Source organism: Podarcis liolepis (assembly GCF_965112155.1).
Source record: "Podarcis liolepis genome assembly, chromosome: 11".
Lineage (NCBI taxonomy): Eukaryota > Metazoa > Chordata > Lepidosauria > Squamata > Lacertidae > Podarcis > Podarcis liolepis.
In genome coordinates this window covers 17,851,647-17,872,159 of record NC_139565.1, presented here as the reverse complement: position 1 = coordinate 17,872,159, position 20,513 = coordinate 17,851,647, and the positions used below count along the sequence as shown (strand labels likewise).

Here is a 20,513-nt window from a genome sequence, read left to right as displayed (position 1 = left end):
TATGGACCTATGTGGCCCAATGCCTGTTGCTAGCATGGGAGGTTCGAGGTATGCACTGTGTCTCTCAGATGACAAAACAAAGGTTACATGGTTTTTTCCTCTCAAAACAAAAGCAGATACTGCAGAAACAGTTAAAAATTGGGTTTGTGCAGTAGAACTTGAATTCGGTACTAGAGTACTTGCTTTTCAGACAGACAGAGGGTCAGAATTTACCGGGTCTGTGTTGCAGAATTTCTTTAAGAAAAAGGGAATTAAGCATCGTCTGTCTACACCTTATTCCCCCCAAGAAGGAGGTGTGGCCGAACGTAAAAACAGGGTTCTGCAAGAGTTGGCAAACTCTATGTTGTTTGATGCTAAACTTCCTCAAAGTTACTGGGCGGAAGCCTGGAAGACGGCTACTCATGTTCTGAACCGAGTATATAATTCGGTAATTGATACTACGCCATATTTTGCTTTATATGGGAAGAAGCCCAAAGTTAATTACTTTCGGGTGTTTGGATCTCAAGCCTATGTACTTATCCCAAAAGCGTTAAGGAAAAAGGGAAGTCCAAGGGCTAGGAAACTCATCTTTTGTGGGTACGAACCACACGCCAAATCTTGGAGGTTCGTGAACCCAAATGGGGATACTACAAGAGTGGTCCTCAGTAGGAGCGCTGAATTTTGTGAGCAATCCGGATGGACTCACTTACATGCTAACCCTGACATTTTGAGAGATGATTTAGGCATTTATGCTGAGAAAGAAAGTCCAGAGGGTGATGAGCCAGAAGGGGACGGTGCACATGGTTCAGATGCAGATTCTGACCAGGCACAAGGTTCTTCTCCTAAGGTAGAAAAGCCAGAATCTAAGAGTGTTCCAACATCGCCAGTCGTTAGGCCTAGCAGACAGCAAAAGCGAAGCAGGTCACCTGCAACACCAAGCCCAAGGGAGGTATCTAAACGGAGGTCTTTATCCCTAGAGGCACGTCCAGACATAAAGTCTGAGACAGATTCTGACAGCCAACGGTCAGAGGGGGCACAAGAGGAGCAATTGCGCAGGTCAACACGTGCCACAAAGGGCAAGCCGCCAGAGCGGTTTAAGGTGACAAGTGTATACGTAAATATGGCACAGTGTGAGCCAGATAGCTATATAGAGGTGCAACAGCTTCCAAGCTCAGAAGCCGCAAAGTGGCAGGAAGCAATGGAAAAAGAGATGGCTTCAATGAAGTCTCTCGGTGTGTTTACAAGTACAGAGCTTCCAAAAGGGCAACAAGCTGTAGGTTGTCGATGGGTATATCGTTTAAAGCCCACAACTACTGAGGAGTTGCAATATAAAGCCCGACTAGTTGCAAAAGGGTTTTCGCAGCGCAAAGGAGTTCACTATTCTCAAATTTATGCCCCTACTTCAAGATCGGAGTCATTAAGAATGCTTTTAGCCTCTTCAGCTAAGAAGGGAAATAAGCTGTTTCATTTTGATGTCAATGTGGCTTATTTAAATGCAGACTTACAGGAGGAAGTCTATATGACACCACCACCAGGTTTTGAAGGAGACAAGCCAAACCAGGTCTGGCGCCTACACAAATCCATTTATGGGTTGAAACAGTCTGCCCATAATTGGAATTCCTGCTTAAACGATGCTCTAGAGAGCATGGGGTTCAGAAAGAGCGCAGCAGATGCGTGTCTTTATCTAAAAGGCTCGGGATGTGAACAAGAAGCAGTCTTGATATTTGTTGACGATTTATTATACAGTGGAAAGGATGATAAACTTGCACAACAATTTGCCACAAAGCTTGGAGAAAGGTTTCAGATAAAATCACTAGGCAATGTATCTGTTTATCTAGGAGTTAAAATTCAACAAGATGAAGATGGGAACTATTGGCTCAGCCAAGCAGCTAAGATCCAGCAGTTGCTGGAAAGGTTTAAAATGGACAACTGTGCTGGTGTTAAAACCCCAATGGAGTTAAGTTACACAAAGGATGCTCAAACTGAGCAACAGACAGAGTTCTGTAATCCCGGGGTTTACCAGTCAGCGATAGGCAGTCTACTCCACATTGCACAGTGGACTCGGCCCGATATAACATATGCTGTCAACATGCTGTGTAGACAAGCTGAAAAACCATCAATGCATGCTTGGCAAGGAGTAAAAAGAGTTTTAAGGTATCTCCAAACTACCAAAAGGTTTCGCTTAAAACTATCAGCAGAGGGCAGCACACAACTTGAATGTTGGGCCGACAGCAGTTGGGCAGATGCTGGACCAGATAGAAAATCAGTGTCAGGAATGGCGATAAAATTTGGAAATGCACTAATTGGTTGGAGATCAAGAAAACAATCACTTATAGCTTTAAGTCCAACTGAATCTGAGTTCAATGCATTATCAGATGTATGTAGAGAACTGGAATTTTATAAGCAACTGGTACAAGAATTGTTTGGAGAATGTTCCCTACCTATCAGAGTGTGGGAAGACAATCAACCTTGTATTAAACTAGCTAAATCAGGTCAATTCAAGGCACACACAAAACACTTGGATATCCGTTACCAAAATGTATGCCAAAGTGTAAAACAAGGTTTAATTGAACTAAAGTATTGTCCAAGCCAAGAAAATCTCGCAGACGGTTTTACAAAAGCTTTGAGTCCGCAATCTCATAAATGTTTCTGTTCAGGTTTAAATTTGAATTAAAGTTGGTACAGCTCAGTGTTACGAGCGAGAGGGGGTGTTGGTATTAAAGGGTTAAGAAGCTCTAGTCAAGACGCTCTAATCACTGAGCAGCTGGAGGTCGTTAACCTTCTAGGAATGTGAGTTTGTATAAATAGTCAGCTCACGCCTGTGTTTGCCCCTTCCCTTTTCTTTTGGGGCGTGTTTGCTGAAATGTGTGATTCTTCACCAAGGTTTTTTTGTTTTGTGTAAATAAACCTTTTATTTGAGTTCCAAACCGCTTGCTCCAAGATTCCTTTATTGAAAAGATGCTGACTCTCCAGCCCTTCTTGAGCCGCTGTGCGAAATGCTCTGCTGTAATGGGACATTGTGGCATCGGAAGCGCACTGGACATATGATTAGCATTAAACTAATTAAAGTTTAATGGGACAAGTTCTTCCTAATGTTTAGGTGGAATCTTCTTTCTTGTAGTTTGGATCCATTGCTCCGTGTCCACTTCTCTGGAGCAGCAGAAAACAACCTTTCTCCCTCCTCTATATGACATCCTTTTATATATTTGAACATGGCTATCATATCACCCCTTAACCTCCTCTTCTCCAGGCTAAACATGCCCAGCTCCCTTAGCCGTTCCTCATAAGGCATCGTTTCCAGGCCTTTGACCATTTTGGTTGCCCTCCTCTGGACACGTTCCAGTTTGTCAGTGTCCTTCTTGAACTGTGGTGCCCAGAACTGGACACAGTACTCCAGGTGAGGTCTGACCAGAGCAGAATACAGTGGCACTATTACTTCCCTTGATCTAGATGCTATACTCCTATTGATGCAGCCCAGAATTGCATTGGCTTTTTTAGCTGCCGCGTCACACTGTTGGCTCATGTCAAGTTTGTGGTCAACCAAGACTCCTAGATCCTTTTCACATGTACTGCTCAATCATGTTTTGCTTGCGAAAGCTGCAGCATGGCGCCTTCTAGATATTGTAGGGCTACAGTTTCCATCATCCCTAACCATTGTTCATGCTGCCTGTGGAGGATGGGAGCTGCAGTCCGATCTGAAGGTCCTAATGTAGGAGCTGCCTTACCCAAATTTCAGATATTTTAACAGCACCACCCTATGCAGATCCCCAGATCATAAAGAGAATTACTGCCCAAGAAGACAATGACAAAAATCCACCAACAGCATACAAATCAATATGGCTGACCCAAAACACACACCCACCCCTCTCACACATGAAAACAACGATCACCACAGCCAATCGCAAACAACCACACGCTAGGCCAACCGCAACCTCTCTCACCACCAAAGGAACACAAATGAGCAGCAGAGAACCCGCACAAGCGACGCTGACACAAACCCCCACATATATTAAGTATAATAGAAACATCACCACCCCACCCCCACTCACCTCTCCCCCCTCCACCTCTCTCCCCCTTTTCTTCCTAATGTCTCAACAAATGAAACGGATCTGTAAATAAATGTTACTTGGGGGGAAAAGAGAGAGAGAGAGATTGCACATACTTTTGTAAACCAAGAATTTTTTTAAATAAAAATACATTAAAAAATAAAAAATAAAGAGAATTACAGGTAACGCTGAGCAGGACTGTGGCCTAACAGTGCAATTCTAACATATCTGTGCGGAAGAAAGTCCCATTGAGCTCAACTTGGCTTACTCTCAACTTAGAGACTTAAATCATGTTTTAAATATGATCAATAATAATAAACGATTTGCATGAATTACTTTGAATGCTGAACAAATGAGATTAATTTCTGATTGAGTGATAAAGGTGAGAACCTGAAAGGCTAATCTGTTTGTTGAGTTATTTGGACCGTAATAACTTTAAAAATGAAGGAGATGTGCAGAAGGGAAGGAGAAGGCATGGGAAAAGATGCAGAAGGTTTATTTCAGAATAAGCTAAAGAATAAAACTTTCCTTATTCCTATAAGTTTCCTGTTTCTTTTGGCTAAGGAACAACTCTCTGTGGGTTTCTGAAAAGGGCTCTGCAAGATTTTGCAGAAAGTCCCTGTAACACAGTTACGTTGCTCCTTTATTTTCAAGCAGTCCACCAAGTTCAGTTTCAGTCAGCGACAGAAGACAAGGAGTGACACGCTTGCGAACACTATAGCAACACAATATGTGAACATGCATGAGCAAAATTAGAAGCTCATGTAATGTTATCGCTAGGGCAAATGGGAAATGTTTCAGTATGGTTCACCATACAGATAAGTTGCAGGAGAAGATTATGGTCGCAGAAGACACCCTTTTACCAACAGTGCAGTTGGACCTCCCTGGCTGAATATAGGGCCAGAGATTACTGATATAAAGGCTACATTTGCTCTGGACTGAGTCCCACGTCACTCAATGGACCTTGCTTGAGCATTTTATGTTTCTCTGTGTTCGTTTTTCAATGCGGTAATTCACACACACACACACACACACACACACACAGAGAGAGAGAGAGAGAGAGAGAGAGAGAGACTGAGCATTTATCAGTTGCCTTGGGACAAAACTACCACCCTTTGTGCAGCGTTTGTTGTGAGGGTAAAAAGTGTCTTTCATCTCAGTGGTGTAGCATGGGTTGCCAGCAAGTACTGCACCCTCTAACCTGTGTTAGGGGCCATCAGCTTCCTCTACAGAGCCAGAATCAACTTCCCTTTGCAGAGATACTTGGGTGGGCTGGGGGACTCACATTCTCCCTTGGCATCAGCCCTTCACCCTGAGTCTCTTAGGTGATTGGTCCATGGCTCATAAACCACTTATCCTCCTGTTGTCCCCGGCGCCACCAGAAGCACCAGCTGACAAGGGGGTAATGGGGCAGGGCAGAGCTCCTCAGCACCACCCACCAATAGGCTGGGACGAAGGGGGTTGCTTGGCAACCTCCCCGAGTGGCAGCCTCGACACCCCATGACCCATTTATTTACTTATTATTGTGGCTTTCTTTTTCTGCTTTTGAAATTTTGTGCCGCTAAGAATTTTGCGCCCTGTGGCCCCACCCATGCTAGGCCACTGTATCTTCTTGGAATGGACAGGGCACAAATGCAAAAAATAAATACTCTTCAACTGCAGTATCTGAATGATGATAGAAGGGATTATTTATAGAGCAGCAGGGCTAATCTTTGATAATCCCTTCTCAGTGCACACGGACAGTCCGAAAGTATCTTTCCCTTCAAGGGCTGATATTTCTCTCTTGTTCTGCAAGGTTTCAGCAGAGGCTGGCATGGTTAATGTCACTAAGGCAGGGGTCAGCAAACTTTTTCAGCAGGGGGCCGGTCCACTGTCCCTCAGACCTTTGTGGGGAGCCGGACTATATTTTGGGGAAAAAATGAACGAGTCCCTGTGCCCCACAAATAACCCAGAGGTGCATTTTAAATAAAAGCACACATTCTACTCATATAAAAACACGCTGATTCCTGGACCTTCCATGGGCCGGATTGAGAAGGTGATCGGGCTGGATCTGGCCCCTGGGCCTTAGTTTGCCTACCCATGTACTAAGGCATTCCCCACACATCAGTGGAGACTTTTTGCACTTTGTCCTCTTCAACCTCCTTTAAAAAAAACCAAAAAACCTCACGCAGGAATTTAAGGGGGTTTATTTTAGGATAGGCTGTTCATGGTACCTAGCTACTCCTGCATAAATTCCATTTAAGTCTACAGGATTTGCCTTTGGATAACCAATGGCAGTACTGCTCCCTAAAAAGTATACAATCTGCAGCTGCTGGCAGTTTCAGTTCTACAGACAAGAAAGGGTTAATTCCATTTGGCTCCAGAAGTTATCTGCCACTGAGCCCTTCATTCTTCCAGGTATGCAGTACTTGTAAAGACATCTGTTTGATTAGGAGATTAACCTATCTAACACAACACCCGGTTAAGTATATGCCTCTCCGAAAAAAGCCACAAGATAAATTGCAACCATGCCATGTTAATCTTTCTCAGTGGGGGAGAGGGAATCTTGGACCACTGCTAGCATCAGAGCAGAAGGAATGATGCATTTGATATGTGGAACATCAGGTGCACAGAAAGGGCACATCTTTATAATATTGCCCCAAGGGTGAAAATTGGTCAACCGGTGTCATCGTTAATCTTGCAGCAGTGTCTAAAATGGTGCAGTCATTTAGTCCAAGAGAACTCTGCTTAACAGCCAGAGTACATATTTGATTTGGATCCAGTGACAAATGTATTTTGAAGGCTTCCTAGCTGGCCAATGACATATTAGATCATGTCTGTAAAACAAGATTTAATATTAGAATAGTCAACTAAGAGGACACCGTCTTCTTCCCCTCAAATTCTTTTTAAGAGTCGAAATAGAATTTACAGGGTGGTTTTTTTTGTGTGTGGGGGGTTTTTTTTAGTGTCACACAAACTGCTAAAAGTTACTGCAAGGCAGCTGGAATAAAATATACATTATTGAGTTTATATTTTATTGAATGATTTCCCCCGCTCAATTTCAGAAACAATGCCGATAACTAGTAGAAGCAGGAATGAAGAATGCCTGCTAGCTGGAGAAAGTAGAGAGAAAATAAGTTTATAGTATTGCATTATGAATGGAAGGATTCAAGCAGAGGTAAAATTTGATGTGCATTAGAACTCGATTACCTAAATATTAGTTACTCGGAAACCCTATTGTATAAAATCACTGTCATAGGTTACGGCGCCTCAGTTTTAGCAAGCCTTAAGTAATAGCACTTCTGTTTGTTCTAATGGGAATGTTTGGGATTCTCTAGGGCTTTCCCCATGAATCAGATTCTTAAATCACTTTTGTTATACAGAACAAAGAAATGAATCCGATAGCTTTACAGGATGCTCACAGAAGAAGCACCACAGAGGAAATAGTCTTTGGATAAATCAATGGAAGGAAGTAAGTAATTGGAAGAGTTCTGAAATGCTCAAATCATCTGATTTAAATTATGAAATCCGGGCAGTGACAAAAAGGTTGCCATTGTAACACCAACTGTTAAAAAATGCTCTCTCTCTCTCTCGCTCTCTCTCTCTCTCTCTCTGTGTGTGTGTGTGTGTGTGTGTAAACTAGTGATGAGTGACATCCTTCCACTCACATCATGTTATAATAATAATAATTTATTATTTATACCTCACCCACCTGGCTGGGTTTCCCCAGCCACTCTGGGCGGCCCCCAACAGAATATTAAAAACACGATAAAAGATCAAACATTAAAAACTTCCCTAAACAGGGCAGCCTTCAGATGTCTTCTAAAAGTCAGATACAGTGGTGCCTCGCAAGACGAAATTAATTCGTTCCGCAAGTTTTTTCTTCTTGCGAGTTTTTCGTCTTGCGAAGCACGGTTTCCCATAGGAATGCATTGAAAATCAATTAATGCGTTCCTAGGGAAACCGCTTGCCAGGCTGGCGGTGCAGAGAAGGGCTTTTCTCCCCACCGCAAGCCTTCAGCACAGGTACGGGAACAGAGGGGAAGGCGCGCAGCGCTTTCCCTCTGTTCCCGGGGCTTGCGTGGGAGGAGGGTTTTTCCTCCCCACCGCCAACATTCAGAACAGCATTCTGAATGTTGGCGGTGGGAAGGAAAACCCTTCTCCCACCCCAAGTCTTCAGGACAGCCATCCGAAGGCTGGCGCGGGGAGAAGGTCTCTCCGCCCCCCCCCCACGCCAGGCTTCGGTGCATCCTTCAGAGGCTGCTGCCATAGTCACGCGTCACTTCTCCAGCTGGGAGAGGGTCGCAGGGCTATGGCTTCTTTAGCCCCGCGCGCGCTCTCCCGGCTGGAGAGGTGACGGGCGCCTATGGAGGCTCCTGCCATAGGCGCCCGTCACCTCTCCAGCCGGGAGAGCGCGCGCGGGGCTAAAGAAACCCCCCGCGACCCTCTCCCGGCTGGAGAAGTGACGCGCGCCTATGGCAGGAGCCTCCATAGGCGCCCGTCACCTCTCCAGCCGGGAGAGCGCGCGCGGGGCTAAAGAAACCCCCCGCGACCCTCTCCCGGCTGGAGAAGTGACGCGCGCCTATGGCAGGAACCTCCATAGGCGCCCGTCACCTCTCCAGCCGGGAGAGCGCGCGCGGGGCTAAACCAGCCCCCCGCGACCCTCTCCCGGCTGGAGAAGTGACGCGCGCCTATGGCAGGAGTCTCCATAGGCACCCGTCACCTCTCCAGCCGGGAGAGCGCGCGCGGGGCTAAAGAAACCCCCCGCGACCCTCTCCCGGCTGGAGAAGTGACGCGCGCCTATGGAGGCTCCTGCCATAGGCGCGCGTCACTTCTCCAGCCGGGAGAGGGTCGCGGCAGGCTGCTTTAGCTTCTTTAGCTTCGGAGCATCCTTCCGAAGCCTGGCGGCAGGAAGAGGTGTCCCCGCCCCGCCGCCAGGCTTCGGAGGAGGTCCGAGGACAGCGGGGAAGACGCGCTGCGCTTCCCCGCTGTCCCGGAGATTTCCCTATGGGCTTCGTCTTGCGAAGCAAGCCCATAGGGAAATTCGTTTTGCGAAGCGCCTCCAAAACGGAAAACCCTTTCGTCTAGCGGGTTTTCCGTCTTGCGAGGCGTTCGTCTTGCGGGGTACCACTGTAGTTGACATCTGCTGGGAGGGCATTCCACGAGGCGGGTGCTACTACCGAGAAGGCCCTCTGACTGGTTCCCTGTAGCTTCACTTCTCGCAGTGAGGGAACCGTCAGAAGGCCCTCGGTGCTGGACCTCAGTGTCCGAGATGAATGATGGGGGTGGAGACGCTCCATAAGGTATACTGGGCTGAGACCATTTAAGGCTTTAAAGATCAGCACCAATGCTTTGAATTGTACTCAGAAGCATAAAGGGACTCCTGACAGTTAAGTCCAGTCACAAACGACTTTGAGGTTGCAGCGCTCATCTTGCTTTACAGGCCAAGGGAGCCGGCATTTGTTCGCAGACAGTTTTTCTGGGTCATATGACCAGCATGACTAAGCCGCTTCTGGTGCAACGGAAAACCGACACCAGAGAAGCGCACAGAAACGCCGTTTACCTTCCCGCCGGAGCAGTACCTATTAATCTACTTGCACTTTGATGTGCTTTCAAACTGCTAGGTTGGCAGGAGCTGGGACTGAGCAACAGGAGCTCACCCCGTAATGGGGATTCAAACCGCTGACCTTCTGATCGGCAAGCCCAAGGCCCAGTGGTTTAGACCCGCTTCTGTACTGTACTGGGAGCCAATGTAGGTCTTTCAGTTGACTCAGAAGCTGTGCCAGTTTCCAAAAAAGTCAGGGAGAGGGATGGAAGGGTAGTGGGCCTCTCCCTCTCTTCTCTCATGCAGGTCAAACCAAAGCATCCCATGGAAAATGTTTTTCCTTTCCAGTGATCATTTTTCCAGCACTCTGCAGCCTCCCCAGCTGCCTGGACCCCCTGATGGGAGACATTACCTCATGATGCTGGTGCCTGGAGAAAGCAGTGAGTTGGATAAGGAAAAACCTAATCCCGATTTGATTGGAGATTCTTTGGTAGATTTACAAAAAGAAAAACACAGAATGGTTTTGTTTTTTTGTTTTTTAGAAATGGGCAAGATGAGACGTGAACACACAGGGCATTTTCTTTTTTGAAAAAAAGAACAACCAAGACTCCTTGTGCTCCGCTCCGCTCCCCCTTTCCTCCCACCCAGAATGGCCTTGTCCTCTGGCTGCACCTCAGAGCTGGCGCATCATGCAGGTCTGGGCCTTGACAGTGCTAGCCTCGCCTCCTCACCTGCTCTCCAGCAGCCGCTATGAGTGGCCCAAGGGAGGAGATCGGCAGCGGCAGCCACAGAGAGGCCACAGTTTGCTCCCTCGCAGCCGCCACTACCTTTGCTCAGGACAAGCTCTGTCTCACCCTCCTCTCTGAGCTCATCACTGGCAGCACTGGCAGGGAAAATAGGGACATTTCAGGATTAAATCAGAAGCCAGTATGGCTTTTGTAATTCTGGCACTTGCCCTGCTTCTTAGTCTTTTCCAATACCAATGTCCCAAATGTCTCAAATCCTCCGATTTTCGCCTTTGTCAAATTTGTAATCCAAAGGTCTTCCGAACTCCCCATAGGGAACAGTCCCCAATCTTCATTCTTCATTTCACACCAAATTTTCATCATCCAAACCTTGCTTTCCTTATATCCCATCCTAACAGGCCTCTGGTTGTCCTTTTTCACCTGCCGCTTTTCAGCTCCTCCTTTCCATTCCTCTGAAACAACACAAATTTCTTCTTCTCCAGCTGCAGATTCTTCAGCTCCTCCTTTCCATTCCTCTGAAACAACACAAATTTCTTCTTCTCCAGCTGCAGATTCTTCTTGAGTCATGTCCTCAGCAGTTTCAGCCTGTATATTTACTTTAAAGTTCAAGGTTGTAAGATTTGTAGCGAAAACATCACTCTGCTCTTGCAGTATTCCCAGGAAATGAAACACTCTATCCAACTCTGCCTGTACTTTTCCATCTACAGCCATTGTAATGTCTCAGAACCCCCTCTAGAGGGATTCTGAGTACTATGTTCTTTCTCCAACAATCAGGTTATTTTGTTTATTTCTCCTTTATTTCCAAAAACGTAAAGTCCAATGTAACAAAAATAACCGGTAAAAGTAGCACACAGCCAAATTTCCTGACTTTGACAGCTCATTTGAAAGCTGTCAAACTCTATTTAAGTCCTCCACAGGCTCTCTCTCGGGTCGCTCCCGGATCCGGGGGGGTTAAACTTCAGCTCTCACAATCGCTTCTAATCCTCCAGCACAAAACTTATGTAGCCAAATCGTGGAATTAAAAGCTTTTTATCTCAAACGAGAGAAAGACAGTCTCTCAACCTTAGTTATCCGATTCTTGCTTTAAAACGCCTGCAAGGGGGGGGGGGAGGCGGACTTCCTTTTAACACCTCCCCCGGTCGTACCGAATTCAATTAAAAGAAATTTTTAAGTCCAATTTCCGTATTACTCACGGGTTGTTACTTTTGCAGCCCAAATGTTCAAGAAAGAAGTCAGCGCTCTCCGGCCATGGCTCGCGGCTTCACTCCGTAGAAGAAGCGATCCACTCACAGCACCACGCCGCTCTCCGTCACCAGCTCTGAAGCCTTTAAAAAGGCTTCTTCACTTGTCGGGGAGGGCGCAAATGGTGCCCGCCGAGTTACCAGGTCCACAGGCTTCCGTGCCTGTGGTTTCTGAGGGTCCCCGCGTCGCCGCTGTGGCAGGACCCGTCTTCTACAAAGCCGATTCCCTCCGGAGCTCAGAGGGAATCCGCCATTTGCCAATCGCGCTAACCTGGAAGTCCTGATCGCTCTCACTTCAAGGCACCCTGGTACTATCTTCCCCTGGTACTAAGGCGAAGACGCTTTTCTTGGTCAGCAGGAAAGCAGCAGCCGCAATGGACTTGGATCTTTGCTGGATGCCACCGCTGGCTGCCCCGCTAATGGCAGCTTGAAGCACCCCACACCCCCTCCCACTCAAACCATGCGGTGAATGTGACTCTGCTTCCTCTCCTCCCCTCACCCATCCAATGTCTGCAGCTACTCTTTCCCTTCAGACGCGAGTGGCGCTGTGGTCTAAACCACCAAGCCTCTTGGGTTTGCTGATTGGAAGGCTGGCGTTTCAAATCTGCATGGCGGGGTGAGCTCCCGTTGCTCTGTCCCAGCTCCTGCCAACCTAGCAATTTGAAAGCATGCCAGTGCAAGTAGATAAATAGGTACCGTTGCAGCGGGAAGGCTAAAAGGCATTTTCTGTGCACTCTGGCTTCTGTCATGGTGTCCTGTTTTGCCAGAAGCAGTCTAGTCATGCTGGCCACATGACCCAGAAAGCTGTCTGTGGACAAACGCCAGCTCCCTTGGCCTGAAAGTGAGATGAGCTCTGCAACCCCATAGTTGCCTTGGACTGGACTTAACCGTCTAGGGGTCCTTTACCTTTTTTTAACCTTTTGTTCATTCCCTTATCCCCATGCCTGATCTCCAGTTTCAGACATTGTGATACAGTGGTACCTCAGTTTTCGAATGTAAGCAGTTCCGGAAGTCCATTCAAGTTCTAAAACATTCAAAAAGTGGAAGCCTCAAAACGGAAAACTCAAAATGGAAGCCGCGTTTCCTTTTCGACTTCTGAGGCGCATTCGAAAACTAAGGCACTTATTTCCGAGTTTTCAGCATTTGAGTTCTGAAACGTTTGACTACGGAGGCATTCAAAAACTGAGGTACCACTGTATATTGGAATATCACAATGTTTAGCTGCTGAAACATCACAATATTGAAAACCAGATATCTCTCAGCTCTAGTCTGTTTTTTAGTATACCTAAAATGATTTGCTTCTGTGAGGTTACCTCACATTTTGTTCAAAAAATTGCTTTGGAGAGGTAACTACCACTGAGTTATCAACATTTTCAAAAGTAGGGGGTCTGTCGCTTGGCTTTTGAAAAATAGGGGGTTCTCGGTAATTAACTAATTGGGAACCACTGTGGTAGAGTATACCTCTTGTGGCATATTTTCAGTGCGGGGAGAGCTGAGGTGGTAAACAGAAGCCATGCTTTCCCATTCCTGAACAGAACATGGTCTGTTCTGTACATAACATGACACGAGCTATAGAGCATACTTTGTTGTGGATTACAGGGCAAGGGTGCACAGGATTTGTGGAAAGCATAAAATGTGTTTGGGGAGCACTCTGGGTGATTGCATGGATAAGCAGTTTTCAGTTGCGAAAACTGAAACTAATTCTGTTTGCTTTAATGAAACCATCTGTTTTAGCAACCAGCGTTCAATGGAAGTAGCTCTGAGAAGATGTAGCTTTCTTTTTACATGCTTTCCCCATTTGATCAGCGGCGCACGCATACTGTGGTCGGCTTTGTGCAACATGACTGGCAACGTTATTTCTGAGACAGAATGAACTTTAATGTTAAAGGCACAGACGCTTCACAGAAGGTACCTGTCTTGTGAAGTTTGCACACTGCCTTATTCATGAACAACTTAAGAGTGACACTAGCTCAACTTCAGCCAGCTAGGACTTGAAAGACCATGCTTTTGGAAAAATAACATTATTTATGTTGTACATGAATGGGTACATTTTGTATTTAAGTTTTGAATGTCTCTTTCTGGTTGTGCACCAACTGGAACGTGGAATATATGATATCCAAGTTGCCATTATGCAGAGCAGTTGGAATTACATTTTTTCCCCCCAAAAGAGAGAATGTGGGACAGTCTTGTGAGCATCACAAATGGTGCATTTATTCACTTGGCCAAGCAGAGTGGAGAATGTGTGAACGCTATGCACGCCAGCCATGCATATAGCTTTTGGAAACCCACAAAATGGTGTGGTATAACCAGAGACAAGCGGTAAAGTGCTTGCATATACTACAGTTTGACAACAGCCAACATCATGGACCACATGTTGAAAAAGCAGAAGGCCTTGGGCTTAGAGGAATATCTAAATCAGCCTTCACCAACCTGGTGTAGGGTTACCAGACGTCCCCGTTTCCCAGGGACAGTCCCCGGATTTGCGAATAAGTCCCCGGATAAATTCTATCCCTGGAATGTCCCCGGATTTCATCTAATGTCCCCGGGAAACGCAGCAGCCGCAGTCTCAGCAGCCCGGAGCAGTTGGCTCTGGCTGGCTTCAAGAGCTGCTCGGAAGTCCCCATATTAATGGTGCTGCAGGGTCTCTAAGACGCAGCTTCCGGGCTGCATCCACCTTTCCCGACCCCAGCAACTAAGCTGTGAAGGGAGGCTTCATGCTGCCTATCAGAGCAGCCTCCCAACTCCTACTTGCGTACAACCAGGAGTGGGGCGGGGATCTCTCAGCTGTGAAGGGAGTTAGGCAACGGGAAGCTTCCCTTCCCAGCTGAGGGATCCCTGCCCCCTCCTGCTTGCACGCAAGTAGGAATGAGATTGGGGCTGCTCTGATGGGAAAGGAGGCATCGCGCTGCCTGAACCTCATCACCGCTGCTCTTGGCCCTCCTTCTCTGCCTTCCATGCCTGACCCACCGCACACTGCTTCCCCACCACCACCACCACCAAAGAACCAACAACTCAGGGGCTACCCAGGCTCATGGAGAAAGGAGATAGAAGCCTCAGAGGAAGGGGAAACGTGGTGGTTGAAGTCAAGGTGGCAGCCGCCCCTCTGCCACCACCATCGCTGCAGCATCAACACCTCGAACATGTAGTATGTATGTATGTATGTATGTATGTATGTATGTATTGTATCCCTGGATTCATTGAAAAAAATCTGGTAACCTTAACCTGGTGCCCTTCAGATGTTTTGAACTACAAGTCCTATCACAATGTTGGCTGATGAGTATTGTGGTTGAAAACAGGACTGCACCTGGAAAACTGATCTAAATCCCTTCACTGATTCTGTTTGCATGGCCGATCTTGCTCTGATTTATGGCTTTGAAGTATTTAAGTAAATATATCTCCAAGCAGAAAAAAATATTATGTAAACACTGTTTAAACTTCCTTTCATCTGTTTGTTAATGGGGCACCCTTTGCACCAATAGGGTTTTGGCTGGGGTGGCCTCTGTTAAGTGTACATCCAGCAGCAAACTATGGTTTCTTGTGATATAATGTGTGAAACAGCTCTTAGTTAAAGGTGCAATCTTTCGCCCACTTATATGCAAACAATACAGTCTATGCATGGACCATTCATTTAAACCACATGATACCCCTGAAGAATCATGGGAACTGTAGTTTGCTAAGGGTACGATCAACTATAGCTCTGTGCAGGGTAAGCTACAGTTCCCATAATTCTCAGGGGTAAGTAATGTGCGTTAAATGTGCTTTAAATGCACAGTGGTGTGTCCACAGCCGAAGTTAAAACTTGTGCACACAAACAAAACAAGCGTGGTGTGTATATATATTTAATCTACAGGATTTTCTTTCCATCCCTGCCCAGAGCCTACTTTGAAATCTCTCTTTCCCTATGCAGAGACCTTTCTACAAAGGCCAATGTATTAAGTCAAATGGGGTCGGGAGACTTCAGGTCTAGTCAGAAAGTCCTCCCCAAGGATTTAATGTGTGAACAGGCCTCTCTCTGCTATATATTCTGCCTCTTGTTTGTTTAACAAAGCAGAGGTGGGGGATTACATGATAAATCACAGTCATTTTTATAATGTAAATGAAGGAAGGAGGAAGCCTTTCCCCAAAAGCACATTTGCTTCATTAGAATCTGGGAGCTTCCTTTGCACAAGAAAGAAAACCCTTCTTCTGCTCTTCAGTTACCAGCTGTCCGCCTCACCACAACAACGTGATGTGTTAGGGAACTGGGTAGAGAAAAGGGAGGGGATGAAATCCTGACCAGGAAGTAAAAGTTTCTCTCTCTTGGCATGATAGTGCCAGCTACATCTGAGAAACTGCTACAGAGCATTAGTGGTTGAAGGAATAAACACTGGAAATAAGGGTTTATTGGTTTTACATATGCCATACTCCCAAGCCAGCTGCTGTTGGAACCTAACACTCATACTAGATCCATATATTTTAAAATATTTAAATGAACTGCAAAGCCCTACTTTCTACAGATCTCTCCAGAAATAACCATCTTTATTTCCCAGATCAGATTTTCAAATCCTGGCTAAACTTTTATATTGAGGGATGTGGCCATGAGAATCTCAGTCTAAGGAATCCAGGGCTCAAATATCAGTATAACAAAAAACTGTTTTAAGGCTGCAGTGTGATATACTTAGCTGGGAGTAAGTATCACTGAACTCAGCGTGGTTTGTTTCTGTGTAGACCTGTAAAGGACTGCAGCTTAAGTAGCCAACTCAAACCACCAATCTCAGCCAATGCTGTTGCAATGTGGGAATGAAAATAGTGGTCTACCTTACCTTAGTGGACCATGTAAAAATGACCATGAGAAGGCAGGCGTCTCCCCACTTACACGCGACCACGTATATGTGTGTCTCTGGAAAATAAATAAAACAGATTCAAACCAGGAAATGGTGGGAGAGAGCTGGAGGGTCCTTGTGACTCGCAAGGAGACCTTCCCTGGAGCCCGAAGAGGGAGGGCAGAATAGAGACTGGAGCCACAGTGGGACTTTGTTTAGGCCAGGGGTCAGCAAACCTTTTCAACAGGGAGCCAGTCCACTGTCCCTCAGACCTTGTGGGGGGACGACGACTATATTTTGAAAAAAAAAAATAATGAATTCCTCCGTATAGTTCAGGGGTCCGCAACGCGCGGCTCCGGAGCCGCATGTGGCTCTTTTACACCTTTGCTGCGGCTCCGGGGCGGATACTAGCGAGGGGAGGAGGCACATTGTGCGTCCCAACACTCCCCACTGTGGCGGGCGCTGTACTGGCTGTGACGTCGCATGGGGGCGGTGCGTGCGTTAGTCATGCACCGTCCCGACGTCACCTTCCCGCCCGCTGTCAGATCGGACATTAAGGTAAGAAACAATATATGCAGTGCTGTATTTGTTTTAAATGTCGCAATGGTTTTGCGGCTCCCAGTTGTTTTTTCTTCGGAAACGGGTCCAAGTGGCTCTTTTTCTCTTAAAGGTTGCAGACCCCTGGTATAGTTAAAGCTATGGTTTTCCCAGTAGTGATGTATGGAAGTGAGAGCTGGAGCATAAAGAAGGCTGATCCCCGAAGAATTGGTGCTTTTGAATTATGGTGCTGGAGGAGACTCTTGAGAGTCCCATGGACTGCAAGAAGATCAAACCTCTCCATTCTTAAGGAAATCAGCCCTGAGTGCTCACTGGAAGGACAGATCCTGAAGTTTAGGCTCCAATACTTTGGCCACCTCATGAGAAGAGAAGACTCCCTGGAAGAGAGCCTGGTGTTGGGAAAGATTGAGGCCACAAGGAGAAGGGGACGACAGAGGACGAGATGGTTGGACAGTGTTCTTGAAGCTACCAGCATGAGTTTGACCAAACTGCGGGAGGCAGTGGAAGACAGGAGTGCCTGGCGTGCTCTGGTCCATGGGGTCACGAAGAGTCGGACACGACTAAAGAACAACAACAACAAATGCTCCACAAATAACCCAGAGATGTTTAGAGTCTTTTTAGAGGGTGCTTCTCACTTATGAGATATTTGCTTATGTGTGCAGGGGCCCTGAATGTAACCCCGGTGTAAATGGGTGGGGGAGTTGCGGGGGTTATGTTCCGGTCCCCTACCCAGTGCATGTGTGGATGGGCAAACACCTCTGTGATTCACACTTTGTTAAAGGTAAAGGGACCCCTGACTATTAGGTCCAGTTGTGGCCGACTCTGGGGTTGCGGCGCTCATCTCGCTTTATTGGCCGAGGGAGCTTCCGGGTCATGTGGCCAGCATGACTAAGCCGCTTCTGGCAAACCAGAGCAGCGCACGGAAACACCGTTTACCTTCCCGCCAGAGCGGTACCTATTTCTCTACTTGCACTTTGTCATGCTTTCGAACTGCTAGGTTGGCAGGAGCAGGCACCAAGGAACCGGAGCTCACCCCGTTGTGGGGATTCGAACCGCCGACCTTCTGATCGGCAAGTCCTAGGCCCTGTGGTTTAACCCACAGCGCCACCTGCATCCCCCCACACTTTGTTAGGTTACAGCAAATGATAAGCTGAAAGCCTTTGTTAGATATTAAGCAGGGGTTGGGCATCTTGATCTTCCAGAAACCAATGAACTCCCAATGCCCACATCCCTATCCATTGGCCATGCTGCCCGTGGCTGTGGAATTCAAACTCCAACAATATCTGGAGGGCCACAGCTCCCATACCCCAGTGGAAAGCTTCATGTTTGTCATGGAAACATGGAAATGGAATCAGCTTACTAAGAAGACCCTTTAAATCCCATCAGTTCAATTTGACCTTGATTTTGAATACGGCGCCACTCAACTTGTTTGTGCAGATTTAGAGTTCTTTTATGAAATAATACATAATAAAAATGACTCAATTTCCCGTTGAGCAAATCAATAGGTACGGAGCCGGGAATCTCACACTGACAGAGATAACTGCATTTTGTTTTAGCGTTAATAAATTCTTATTTGTCTGGATTTTTCTATCTGCTCCCCGATTGTTTAATACTCGCCGTGCTTTAGTCTGCCTGCTTGTAAAACTATTCGTTCCATCTGAAAAAGCGACATAATCCATCGAAGAACAAATATGTAGGATTAGCACATTATGAAGAATAAAGAGCAGCTTTCAGCTCTCTGCCATAGATGGTGTTTATCACATTTTTCACTACCCAGCTCGAATAACGCAGAGATAAAGGAGGCTGAATACATCTACCATAATAGAGTGTTTTACAACAACAACTGGAATGCACATAAAAAGATGATGCACGTCTTCCCATATTTTCTCCCTTTTTCTTCTCTCCTCTATTTTTTAAAAAAAGAAAGAAATTACAAACACACACATTCTCCACTTGTACAAAAGTCAGTTTGGACTTTTTCCTGTCTCTTATGTTAATGTATTCATGGAAAAATCTGGTGCTAAGGGTGGCTCTCCAATTAAGACAAATGAGGCACATTGAATAAGTCCCCCAGGGCACTGCAGGGGTGCTGGCATTAATCGACTTTATTCTTTTCTGTCAGGGCTGAACGGGGGAAACAAAAGCATGAAAATGCAACACATCCACTTACAGAATAATAAAGGCTGTTGTTTAAAAGCGTGAAGAGTTTTGGCACCCTTCTGGGGCCTTATGCAAATGAGGCTTTCCCTGTGCTGCTACCAAGCCATCGGTCTTGGAAATTAAAGATGTACTTGGTCGGTTAAGAGCTGAAAGGAGACGCGCAGTCTGCAAGTCAATTAGATATGTATTAAGCAAATAAATCAGGGCTGACTGATATTGGCTGAACTAAAATGCCTTCTTAAAAGCTGACAGTAATTCTAATTTGATTGACAAATCTGTGTGGCCTTCTATTAAGCTAAATGAAGATGAGAAAATCCTGATTATTTGGGGGGCTCTAGCCAAACAAGCAAAGCCCTTCCCTTTATCAAGAGAGATCACAGACACCAGGCCCCACCCTGTTCCTTCAAAGGATAGCCGGCCTGCTGATGAGAAGCAGCAAAATAACAATTTTTAAATGCATTTTTACTGCCAGCAAGGGAGAAAGGTGCTTGTGGGATTTCTTAGATGTCAAAATACATCTTGTGCAAGATCCTGTTGCTTTGTCGCAGCTCCTGCCAACCTAGCAGTTCGAAAGCACACCAGTGGAAGTAGATAAATAGGTACCGCTCTGGCGGGAAGGTAAACGGCGTTTTCGTGCGCTCAGGCTTCCGTCATGGTGTCCCATTGCACCAGATGTGTTTAAGCCATGCTGGCCACATGACCCGGAAAGCTGTCTGGACAAACGCCAGCTCCTTTGGGCTGAAAAGCGAGATGAGCGCTGCACCCCATATTCGCCTTTGACTGGACTTAACTGTCCAGAGGTCCTTTATCTTTTTACCTTTACCTTGTGTAAGATTATCTGTTTTACATATTATTATTATTATTATTACTACTACTACTACTACTACCCACCCTTCACCAACAGGTCCCAGGGTGGGTATGCTCATACTTCTATTAAATGTCTACAGAGCCACATCTCCCCCATCACCGCCATTTATAGCACAAAACCACCATATTCAGTACTGTCACAAAAGGTAAAGGTATTGCCCCATAAGAAAAATCCCAGAATCCGTCTTAGGGCAATACCCTTGTTAGACCAACCGAAATATTACAAAATTCTATACACGTTCTTGAGTTCTCCAGGACTCTTTGACAGGCTCATGGTATTTTTTCAACCAGAACTCTCCAGAATGCCCTTCCACGTAGGGCTGGGAAAAGCTTTTGCCTGAAACCCTGGACAGATACAGTACTGTCAGCCAAAGTAGACAATATTGAGCTGGATGGACCAACTCTCTCAGAATAAGGCAGATTTCTATTTTCCTCTCTTCCTCTGAGGAAACCTGAATTGGTGGGTACTGGAGAAGGTTCCCCTTCCCATATTTGAGTCTTAAGCCACTAGGTCCAACACCATATGTATATATGATGCAAAAGGGATGTGGGTGGTGCTGTGGTCTAAACCACTGAGCCTCTTGGGCTTGC

At 46.3% G+C, this 20,513-nt stretch overlaps 1 long non-coding RNA gene across 1 annotated transcript in view; it reads right to left on the bottom strand.

Moving 5' to 3' along the window:
- Positions 1-4,192: 4,192 nt before the first annotated feature.
- Positions 4,193-20,513, bottom strand: part of LOC310688371 — a 44,802-nt gene continuing 28,481 nt past the window's right edge. Inside the window, exons 2-3 of the long non-coding RNA XR_014516903.1 lie at positions 16,338-16,414; positions 4,193-4,253 (exon numbers count right to left, since the gene is read on the bottom strand). This is a non-coding gene — a long non-coding RNA (uncharacterized lncRNA). The remainder of the gene's footprint in view (positions 4,254-16,337; positions 16,415-20,513) is intronic.